General features: G+C 36.1%; 1 long non-coding RNA gene across 1 annotated transcript in view; it reads right to left on the bottom strand.

Annotated features, from left to right (window-relative positions):
- The window catches only part of LOC308063949, a 51,609-nt gene extending 42,722 nt beyond the window's left edge, over nt 1-8,887 (bottom strand). The window contains exon 1 of the long non-coding RNA XR_013928124.1: nt 8,857-8,887. This is a non-coding gene — a long non-coding RNA (uncharacterized lncRNA). The remainder of the gene's footprint in view (nt 1-8,856) is intronic.
- Nucleotides 8,888-12,762: the final 3,875 nt, after the last annotated feature.

Below are 12,762 nucleotides of genomic sequence, written 5' to 3'. Positions count from 1 at the left end.
TCAGTTCTAATTCAAGGTATTGGTGCATTTGGTCTTCATCTATATCCATATGCCTTGAGACATATCCATCAGATATGATGCTTGATTGTAATTGGGCAGCCTTCAGTTCAGAAGGAATTTTGTAACCATTGATGTAACTGGTAAGAAGGTTACTTCTCCATAAAAGCTTTTTATTTTAACAGTAAGTTTTCTCCATATTTCAAAATCCTGCCACAGCAGTTGAGATCTTCCAAGTACACAGTATGCCATACTTTGACCTCTGGCATGGTTCATGTGATTAAGAAGGAAGCATGTGCCTAAGTTCTTTTAGGATTAGGGGTTATAAAATAGCTCTGATCCAGACATGCCAAACAGACATATTATCTTAGGTTTTGCTGCTTAAAGCTCTGTTTGGTTAGAAGCAAAGTACCTCATGCCTCATGTAGGACAACACAGATGAATATACTTCCTGCTCAGTAGCAAATGAGTGTCTGGATCTCCAGCTATCCACTAGCGTCTGTATCCAACTCAGACATGAAACATGGCAAAGTGAGTCTATTGTAACTGCAGTCCATGCAAGAACTGCAATGCCTGTTACAGGGAGCAGTATGCAGATGTTCCTTTGTGCCTGAAACAGAAGTTTTATCACACTTCAGAATGTCTTAGCTCTCATGAAAGGGCAACAAAGGAAATCCCACTGTGAACAAAACCTCAGAGTTTTGTCAACCTCTTGCAAATTCCATGTGCTTAGATCTTAGATTGATGTTTCCTACAAGTCTTGGATTAAATTAAACATAAAAAATCTAATTAAAGAGTTATTTCTCTGGACAGGAAACAACTTCATTTAGTTCCCTAAATGGCAGCTAAGTGTTATTTACTGACCTTGTCTCAGGATACAAGTCATGGTCATTTTCATACCTCCTGCCCCTTTCATTTCATTTTCTTGGCACAAAAGGGTGATCTCTGCTTGATCACATACTAGCCTGTGTCAGAACCAGCGGTTCAATGTGCAGGACCACATGTACAACACAAAAAATAACCAGCTGACAGATCTGATAGGATTCACCTCACTTAATTCTGACTTCATCTGAGCTAGCTTGCTAGCCTTGCTTTACCTTAATAAGTAGAAACAGGCATTGCTGGACAAACAGCTCACGTTACTTTATTTAGATTTACTTTCATCTGAAAAAAAACCACTACGTTGATTATATTGATTATAAAGGGTTACTAGGAAAATTAACTCCTCATGTGGAACCAGCTCTCTAGTCAAGAGCACTTACTACTTAAAGTGGGAGGTAAGATACAATAAGTCACTACTGCAAACCCACAGACAATTGATGTAGATACTTTCACAGAGAGCTCAAAAAGGCAACCACAGACAATTTTGACCCAACTGCTTTGAGCTATTGATATGGATAATGACAAATAAGTCAAGTACTCATTAATAATACAAGTCAGTGCAAGTTCTTACACTAGTACGTTTGTTGTTTCATGGCTTGTTGTTTTTTTTTTTTGCATCAGACTTAGGCTGAAAGGAAATTGGAGGCAGTGGTTTACACCAATATATAACTGATGTTAAGCAAACTGCAACCAGACACATCTAAATTAGGAGATAAAGTTTCTTTTGAAACTGCCATGTAATTCAAATCAAAATAATAATACTGAAATTAATAAATATTTCCAGAACCCTGTAGAATCTAATTCTTGGGAACTTTGGCTCTAGCCTTTATCTCCTCACAGAAGAGACTCAGTAAGAGAGAGGGAGGTCGCATGTAAGACACCTTTGTGATCTGGTGATCCTGCAGCTTAATCTAAAGAAATGTATGGACTATATCTCCTTCATCAGACATCTATGCCTCCCTGCCAGCTGCTGGAAAGAATTCCTCCCCCTACAGAATTCTTCCAACCCCCAGAAAATCTCTTACTCTCCCATTCTCTTTCAGTAGCTGTGGTGTCAATGCAGAATTGCTGACAGTCCCCACACTCCATCCCCAAATCCACTGTTTTTTTCATATGTCCAAGAAGACAAACATTAAATGGAAGACAAGAGCGCAACTGGGAGATTGAACCACTGAAGGTCATTCTTGTTTTGAAAATCACTCTTACACTATTATTTGTAGGACTTCAAGGGGAAAAAAGAAATTTGTTTCATAAAAAACAGAAAGATTTTAACAGTTGTTCTCAACTTTCATCAATAAAATCCAAGACATTTTTAATTTCTCTCAAAGGGAAGGTGGCAGAGTCAGTTTCAAATCTCTCTTCCCACGAAGGAGAGCAGAAACTACAGGCTTGTCCTATGCAACCCATGCGAGAACGTGAAGGGGCCTCTCATTTCTGTGTCCCAAGTCTAGAAAGTATTTCCAAATTTGGTCATCAGAATAATAACTTTTCTACAGGGTTTTTTGGTTTAAACAGCCAAATGTTTGATCACTTTTTCTTTCTGATTTTGTTTTTAATCTACTTCAGTTATTACAAATTGTCAAAGTAGCAGAGAGAGAGGATGCTGCAGTGCTGATGCATGACTCTATAGACATTGTGTTTGCTTGGAAATAAAAAATAATTTAATAAAACAAATTTGTTCTAAACTCACATTAAGAAAGACAGAGTAAAACTATAGTACCACCATCAGGAAACAGGAAGCTTGCAATGCTGCACCATCACAACGTCCATATCATATTTCCATCCAGTTCTCTCGCTGCTCCATGAGTAGTACGAAGTAAATCAGTCAGTTAATGAATAGTATGAAATAAAGCAGAAGAACAACAGTCCAGGGCCCAGTATCTGATGTCATGTCCTGACACAGTGTTCATCTGCAAACCACAGTGCTCTATTTGCATTCTCACTTTCCCTGGCTTCCTTTAACAAACAAACAAAAAAAAAAAAATCAAATGCAGAACAAAGCAAGGCAGAAAAGAAAAAGTATTTACAAGCAGAAATGATGCATTTAGAGGAACACAAGGTCTCTGATGTAAGAAACAAAATGCTCAGAGTTCAATAAATACACAAATCTGGTCAAATAAAGAGTGTAAAATAATGTGATTAAAAGATACAAACAGCTAGACTGCTGCTGAATCAATTTATTTCTTAAAATGTGATTAAGATTTAATCTCTCTTTTATTGTAGTAGGAAAAAAAAAAATTAAAAAGAAAGACATTCAGACAGCAGATTAAAAAAATTGGGAGAACACCGAAAGCACAATGACAATGTTTATGCTCTTCATTAAATTTATAACTGAGCAGTCATTGGCAGTAACAAATGCTGTATATTTCTATGAGCACATACTGTAGTGCTGCTCAATTCTGACAAAACTTCAGTAATTAAAGTTTCAGACATTTCAGTCTCACAGCATTAGCATTCAGGACAGTAATAAAAGGGAAGTCAGGAACAAGAGCAAGAAAAACATGAATATTAGCAGAAAGTTATTGTGAAGGACAGGAGGACAACCTCACTACAGAAGGAAAATAGCTGGTAATTTCTGTACCTGGTTCAATGAACAGGTACAAGTTGTACAAGAGTTTCTTGACATCAAGTCCTGTGTAACTGAACTTAGCATGGAACTGTATCATGAATTTGCAGTTATTCTATGTTTGGTGATTAACTACTGACAGTAATTAAAAAAACCAACAACAACAAAACAAACTTAACAGCTTCTATTTCCAAGGTATGCCAATACATTTGCATATTTTTATAGAATCCATATTTTATGACATACTATTAATACAAGTCTTTCTTTTAGAGGAGATCAAAGTCTTTCCCAAATTCAGATCCTTTAGATATTTCTGAAATATAGGATGCTTTTATTTAGATTATATCTACTTTTATTTAGACCTAGACACCCATGTATAAAAGTAGATCTGTATCTCAATTAGAACATATCTTCCAAGATCACATCAGAAAGCCCTGAAAAACTCTCCACAAGCTGACGATTGGTTATTTTAATTCAGAAAGCCATGAGTCCCATATGCTGAGCCTTAGGACACCAAAATAGAGCATCTGTTCTACTGCACCACATTGCACATTTAGATGACTGTGAAAAACTGACTTCTTCTAAATGGCTCAAAGCAAGTGGGAAACCTATTTCATATAAATCAACACACACAAAGACTCCAAAACCTTTAAGCTGTTTTCCAAATTAAGCCACAACTCAACTTCTCGCTCACTTTTTCTAAAACCATATGTTACTTTTCCTTTTTATTGTTTAATATACTATTTAAACCTCTCATGTCCTCCTTATCCCATCAATGGTTATCACTGCCCTTCATCTTGGTGACGCTCTGCTTAGCTTTTCCCAACTTGTATAATCAGATAAAGGAAGAAATTCCTTCATGCCTGTTCATTCTGGATAGTTAATCGTACTGTGATTCTTGTTTCCATGTCATGGTAACAAGAACAGCAGTGAAGGATTCAAATACACCTAATTAACTGACATAATATCACAGATAACTTTTTTCCTTTTTTTTTTTTTTTTTTTGATAAGGGGAAAAAACACTGACAAGATTTATCCCAAGTTTATGTGGTACATATAAACATGTCTTACAGCAGACAGTTTTTAAAGCTAATGAAAATAACTCTTTATTGGTGTTCTACTTGACATGTCAAGTTATGTAACATTTATCTTTCATGTATTTCTTATTTTGAACTATCATTATGGCAAAGAGCAAAATTCAGGTAATACATATAACTAACTTTTGGTTTATGTGATCACATATGTAGGTGGGCTAGGATCCCTTGTGCTATCTCTCACATTTCAGCCATGAGATAACTAGAATCACCTTAAACATCCTTCAAATACATATGTAAATAGGCCTTGGAGATGAAGCAGTGTAACTACTGATGTTCTGGTTTGGAGAGACAAGAGGAAACTATAGGTATTAATGTTTCAAAAACCTGAACAGTTTTAAAAACTTCAGTTTCAATTCAAATATTCAACTACTCCATCTCGTTAACTGCTAATTTCTTATTAGATACAACATAACAAATATGTATAAGTATTCCCTTTGTCTTCTAGCGTGTGCTTGATTTTTACTGAAAATGCTTAATCTGTGTAAAAAAATAAGTAACCATAAAATCATACACCCAAAACCACTGCCAGAACCATCCAGTTTTGAAACAAGTCAGGACATATAATTTCAAATTCCATACAAAGCTGAGTTATCCTCAGTTCTTCATCAAAGAAATGTGCAACAACAGACTTCATCCACCTACCCAGAAATGCTGTGAAGGGCACAGAATGGATATACTAGAAAATGTGTGAAACCCTTAAATAATCAGCGTACTGTCAATCATTAATCTACACCATCCCTCGATTGGCACCTATATACAATTATCTGTGATACAAAAATTGAAAATTAGAATATTATTTAGGCATTCAAGAGATTTTTTTAGAAAGTTATATTTCTGTGATTAAAAAATAATATTGATAATAAATATTGATAGCAAATTCCTTTAAAATGTATAACTGAATAAATGCATCAGAGTCTAGTAGCAAACTTTCTGCACCTTTCAGAAAACCAGAAATGGCAGCCACTGTCTCAAAAGATACCCATTTTGCTATTATAGTAACATATACAAACTCCCTTTAGTAAAACAGGTGGACTGAAACACAATGGGAAAATTCCCAGCCGACATAGCACTGATCCTGAAAAGCAAGGAAAGAGGTAAGAGATAAGACTACAAGACTAGACCAAGAACTGAGAGGGGAAAGGGCCACGCATATATTAGACTGTTTGGTCATCTCAACATGGAAATGACAAACATCTACCGACAATTGTTTATTTCAGAAAGGAATAGAACAGCCAGCTTAATGCTGGACTTTTAAATGCTTTTGCTGAGTAGAAATTAATCAAGCACTTGACTTTGTAACATTTGACTTCTACATTTACAGTATTATGGGTGTTATTCACATCAGTTCCCTGAAAAAAGACAAACTTACAAAGATTATATGAAATAATTCTGAAAAAAGATTATCATGGAACTGTAAATACGTAATGGAGAGGAGAAAAAAGAATATTTCAGGACTACTAGGTAAAAAGATTGCTTACAAACAAATAAATACAGAATAATGATGTAATCTCAGTCTTTCAGGCAAGCATTAATTATAAAACACAGTGAAAAGAACTGCAATGAATCATAGATTCATGGAATAGTTGGGGTTGGAAGGGATCTATTGAGATCATCTAAGGCCAACCCCTCTACTCAAGCCGGGGCACCTACAGACAGTTGCTCAGAAACGTGTTCAGTTGCCCCCTGAGCAACCTGCACCAGTGCCTAGTCACCCGCAGAATAAAAAAGTGCTTTCTTGTGTTAAGATGGAATTTCATATTTGTTCATTTGTTCCCACTGCTTCTTACTCTCTCAGTGGCCACTACTGAGGAGAGCCTGGCTCTCTTCATTCCTTCCCATCAGGAGGGAATAACCACTGATAAGGTCTCCTCCCGAGCCTCCTCTTCTCCAGGCTGAACATTCACATCTCTCTCAGCCTCTCCACATACAAAAGATGCTTCGATCCCTTACAATTATCTTTGTGGCCCTTTGCTGGACCACTTTAGTAAGCCCATATCACCATGTGCTGGTAATACCAGTAAGTCCAAATAAGCTCAAATAAGTTTGTGTACTTTCTACAATGTTGTAGAAAAAATAAAAAAAAACACAAAACCTATTGCAAAGTAGAAGAAAATCTACATGAGGATTTTGCATGTCACACCAGCTCATTTTTTGTACTTGTATTTGATTCTCTTTCAGATCAATGACTTAGTAGACACTTAAAACAGAGGGACACTTGCTGCAACATGCAAAAAAAGGAGTGAAATCCATCAGTGAAGAAAAAGAAAAACCAAGTAAATTTCACAGTTCATGTCTGATTTGTTTCCTACAGATGTATGACACAAAAGCAAGCAGTGAGGCAGTGCTACAGTAGCAGTAGTTGACAGTTAACAAAAAGCACAGTCCAAGGCACCCTTGTAAAAAAGAGGAAATCAGGAAAGCCACTTACAGCAACAATTTGTGGGAATATTAATCAAAGTATGCTGAATGGATATTCTGGAGTGAGTATGCACAAGGAAAAATAAGCTAGAAAGCTGTTCAAACCTTACCTGACTACTCATTTTACGGTTTTCTCACATAATGCTAATTTTCTCATTGTTCTGTTCTGGCCTTCTGTGATTGAAATGATCATGCATACATATTGAGTCTAACCATGTGTGCTCTGGCTCTTTTCTGTGATGTGCTGGATACTCTTCTGCTGATACAGGCACTGAAGATGCCTGCAGGCCCAGATCCACTTGCTTTAATTTGTCAGCAAACCCCAGATGTGCCCAGAAGCTGCCTTCTGGATCCCACTGTTCCTCAGCGTACCTCTGCCTTATTTTGGCCTTCAAACCCAATCACAGCATGCTGACAGTCCTACCCAGCGGTTTTATGCAAATGTTGTCCTTAGGCCAGCATTCATTGGAGACAACATACCATGAGCCCTGCCATTCCTGAGATTGTGATTTTGTGAGTAGTATTTGTATAGCCTAAAGGTCTCAAACTCTGTCTCTTCTGACTGCATCCCTCTGTAAGAAAGTATACAACAGAATGGCTGGCATCTCAGCCACAACCTCTTCTCAGTACCACTCCTCACATTCACACCAAATTCAGAGGCTCAAAGATGCTGTCATGGAGAATCTTGCACCTTTTGCAGCATATGAGGCAAAAGCTATGGAGCACATCTTCTCTACCCAAGACACAGAAACAGCAAAACCCTTAAGTGACTTCTTTTATTTTTAATTCATTAATTTCTTTTCCTCTCACAATTTATGATAGATTTAATACCATTGTTTTCTTCCTGGGGATAGAGTTCAGGAAGGATAACTACAAAAATTGGTATAAATTGTATAAATCAGTCCGCTGATATTTGTAGTAATTTATACCTATTAAGGATCAATATCAGAAGTCTGCTGTGTTTCTCCCATCTTCAATTATTTTAAATTATGCTTTCAGTTACAACTTTGTCTTCCCGTCCTTTTCCTTTTTTTGTCAGACATCCACAACCCAATACTTTTGCTCCTCTCTGCAAAATACAAAGAGCAAAACTGCTCTCAAGCAGCAAATCCACCAACAACCTCACTCTGATGTTACTACAATTTTCCATCTCATATGTTTGTTTATTTTCTCACTTGCAGGAATTTTGAATTTCTCAACCAGACACATTGGCACAATTATTTTTACCTTATTTTATGCACCCTGCTGTGTATGTCTACAGGCTCACAGTCAAACGTCTGCTTCCTCAGCAGCTGATAATCTTCCAAGCTCTGTGGGACTTGTTTACTAGTCTGTGCCAAAGGGGCACAATGTTCTTTCAGTGGCTGTAGTAGAGAGCTGTTGAATTTTTTACCAAGAGGAAAATCAATGGTAAGCAAAAGCAAGTGAATTTTCTTTCACTTAATTAACTCAAAAAAGTACATTTTCAAAGAGGGTCCCATTTACTCAAGTCTGCTATAGTAAATAAATTAACTTCCTAATTATTTGGGCTGATTTTTTTACTAAAGTATAAACGTTTAATCCGAACCTGATCTAAATAAATTAGAATGGGATTTTTTGTTTTGTTTTGTTTCTTGAAATATCTAGGTTAAAATACTGGCAGATGATGTCAGATTTACAACATCAGTATATAAACCCACCATGTAGTCTAGGTAAGTGTTTAATCATGCCAGACTTAGAGTTGTTTTATATCCAGTATGTGCTGTCAAATCAGACCATCACCTTTTTTAAGCAACCACCTACCCTATGACATAAATAAGATGAAACAAATAGGATTTTTCCCCCTGCACTCTACTGTGCAAGGAAGACAGCACTGCCCGCTTGACAACAGAACCTAATTTTATTTCATGCATTTACATGTCCCTTCCTGATTCAGCCTCTGGATGTGCTGGACAAGTCATTTCACTTCTGCTTTTCCTGCAAAGGAGTAATAATAATAACATTGACCTCCACTGTAAATTGCTTTCAGATTTAATGATAGAAACAAAATAGAGAAGACAGGAATTATCATTATAAGATGATAATCAATTAATTGTTCCCACATCAGAAAAGCTAAAATCAAAAGGTAGTGCAATAGCCTTAAAACAGTATGAAAATTCAACTTTTGAACACTGCTCTGCTGGGCATTTACTAAACAGTATATGATGGTTCCCAACATTCATTTATCAAGAAGAAACCATTACTTGGCCCCTAGAGGTATAGTAATTATCAGCAGCTTCACTGATAAGCAATAACTTAAGATAGATAATTGAATTATTTCTTCCGTGAAAACTGAGCATTTGTTTTAATATATTTGGGTATTTTTAGCATACTTAGATTTTCCTTTCCTACTCAATGGAATAGCTATTAACTAGTTCTGTTAAGCTATCAAGTGACTGGATAAGCTTCGTGCAAAATCTAACACAAATTTCAGTAAAAGTTAGAGAGAGCTGCAACAACATCCCTCTGAGATGCATTCCCTTATGGGGGCAAATGGAGAAATGGCCTGCTTCATCTTTATCATCTGAAAGTTCCCAGTCTTGTAAGATTTTTCTAGAGTCTTGCTATCAGAATCTTACTAAACATAATCCTCAGAAAATCCTTCTGGTTTTAGCATCATTCCTTTAAACAGCTTGCATTATTTGAGATAGCAAGATTAAAAATTATGTGTGCTAAATAGCAGGAGTCAGCATCAGATTCTGCAGTTCTTCATAATGTCATGATAGTTACAGTCGGACTTTCATACCATGATATCAGGGTATGTTTTCACATTTGTTTTCCCCAAAATAAAAATAAACAGAGGCCCCTCACATTCACCTATTCAGTTTAGCACCTTTGGTAAGTACAGTTTTAGGAATAAAGTGCAAAAGCTGTGCTATTGGAATGCATGCATTTTCTGACTAAAAGAAACATTTTGTGTGTAGTTTTTTGTTGTTAACTGCCTTACTAGCTCGATGCTGAAATATGATGAAGTGGTTATGACTATAACAACTACATGAGATATAGCTGTATGTTTATCTTGACAGTGTTACAGCACACAACAGACTGATACAGCAGTCTAAGAAACAAATATAATGTTTTTTTCTAATATTCTAACCAATGTCTTCTATCCCGGTAGGAGTCTGGGAAAATAAAAAAAAGACATGTACCAAGTGAAATTATGTGACTGCTTTTCTCCAAGGGCCCTCACAAGAACAAAGGCATGGATATCAGGTGGCATTCAGCCATCATTTGACAGGAAAAATAAAATAAATGCATCGGCCTCAAGAAAGACGAAAGCAATAAAGGTTTGAGTACTAGGTCAAATTTCAGGAATCTGGCTGAGGTAATTGTCAAATTTCCTTTGTCATGTGTTACAGACTCACCAGGTGAGACAAATTGTTATGTAACAGTTGAAAAACTTTGCTAATATTCAGCTCTAATAACTTTTTCTCCTTTACATAACATTCAACTCAAGTATTAGAATTACAGAATAATATAGGAAGCTAAAGCACAAATTATAGATATAGTCATTAGATTAGAAATGGGAAAAATCTTCTGCAGATTGAATATCTAAGAGCAGACTGAAATATACAAAGTAAAACAAACATCCATAACAGAACAAAGATGGGATGAGGTAATAGGGGATTGCTAATTAATTTTGAAAATATTTATTTTGTTCTTTTCTATTTGACATTCACCAGCTTTTTAAATTATTAATACTGTAATTGGGTAGTATTGGTAATGAGCTGTGTACTTTGGTTTGATCTGAATATATTGCCATTAAGATTTAGCAACCTAGTAAAATAAGAATAAATAATATTTTCAATGTCAAAGCATCTCTTGTATGTAATATCGCTATATTACAGTATGTTTTGTAAGCTTTCTGTATCTACACAAAGTACTAGGCTTACATGGAATGCAGATAAACTACTTTTATAATGAAAACTACTAATTATTCTGTAGCTTTGAAAGTCGGGCCATATGGGAGACATTCAGATGTTTTCCTTTAGGGAATCTGTATTTCAGAAGGAAGATAGAAATACATTTGGGGGCACATTCTACTATAATCTAGTATACAAGACTTTTGAAAGCATACTACAGATACTGCTATACAGTCCAGAAATCCCATATTTTAAGCAACCATATCTTAAAAATTTGTTTAGAAAATTCATATCAAGTAATGAACTTCTAGCTTCCTTGACTCAGAGATGAAGTTCCATACAGCAAGAATGGGGATTCTTTTTGCACTGGTCTGTCACTTCTCCGAGACAGCTAAACCTAACTTCTTGCAGAAATTCTCTGCATTAACAAATCAAATTATCAGTTGTTCACACAGACATTGACCCTTCAATTATTTAGGGGCAGTTAGGATGCATTTCTTTACATTCACAAGCAGAGCTACTGTTGTCAGGTATACTAACACAAATAAATGATTCGCTACTTACAAAGTTCAATGCCAAAAATTCCAGTATCACAACCTATAAAATTAAGCAGTGGCTCCAAGAAACCTGAACTCAGTTCACTGGCCCACAAAACCATTTTAGCAATAGGGAAGTTTAGCATGCTCAGGGCAGAGACAATGCAATGAGTGGCCTATAGATGTCCCAGGTGGGTGGTGGTGCTCATTACTGGTGATCACAACTCAAAGGAAGTGGTAGGTGAATTCATCTGTGGGTTCTGATGGGAAGGTTGACTAAGCTCTGCAGAGAGGAATTTCTGGAACACTAAACTATTTTTAGCTTGATTCTTAGAGTTATGCTGAAAATCACCCACATACTTAACATTTGAACCTTTAGGAAGGACACACACACCTTGGGAGCAATTATTGTTAGAATGATTAGTGGTTTAGTATAACACTTCTTTTCTTTGTTCTTCAAGTCCACATCAATTTTGGGAAAATAAAATCTGCAATACCATATTTAAAAATTGTAAGCAAAACAGTTACCCATATAATGTTTTATTTCTTAACATGTTTTCTGTAAAATGTTAGTATATTTTTGCAAATCTGCTACAAATAACAAATTTACAGGAAAAAAGCAGTAAGCCAAATTAAATCTAGGTGCAATTCTACTGTAAATCTATGGTATTACTCTCGGGATGCACTTGGCCATTGTTTTGTGCCAAGACAGCACATTCACACCTCAAAAAAGCTAAATGGGTTTAGGTAAATCCTTTTCATCTCTGAACTGGAACCTTTTTCCTACTGTATTTGAATCAAATGCATTAACGCACTGAGGCCCACAGAACAAACTGTATGTCTGTGCCTGGAAACTTCTGTTACCTCCCATTTAATGGAGTAAAAACTCCTTTGAGGGTGGGGTGTCAACTGCATCTGGACTTTACTGTGAAGCAAAGGGTGTCATTTATAAAAAGTTCCCTTCCCAATATGAAAGAAAGGATTTTACTTTTGTCTCTGATCTGCTTGTAAATTAAGATGGGTGAATCTCCGTGACACTGCTAACTTTCTCAGTTGATTTCAGATCCAAACAATGATCCACATCCTTGTTCAATTCAGTTGCAAGGGTATGAATTGGAAATAAAGCACATTAGAAACTTCTGTCTCAAGATCAAACAGTTCTGTGTATCTCATGTTATTAAACCCAAGTATTTCCTTTAACAGAAAAAAAGAAAAAACACACAAGAAAGACACATTCTATGTTTGATGTCATGATGTATCTCTGATCTTTATTGCATCAGGTATAGAAAAACCTACACTCAGCGCACCAAGTGCTTCCCAGTCAACTGAGGATAGTCACAATTCAGTCAGCATGCCTAGTCTGACTGGTCAAAGGCATGGTCTCA

This window comes from Falco punctatus (genome assembly GCF_963210335.1).
Source record: "Falco punctatus genome assembly, chromosome: 1".
In the NCBI taxonomy this organism is placed as follows: Eukaryota; Metazoa; Chordata; class Aves; order Falconiformes; family Falconidae; genus Falco; species Falco punctatus.
This window is presented reverse-complemented; position numbering and strand designations above follow the sequence as displayed.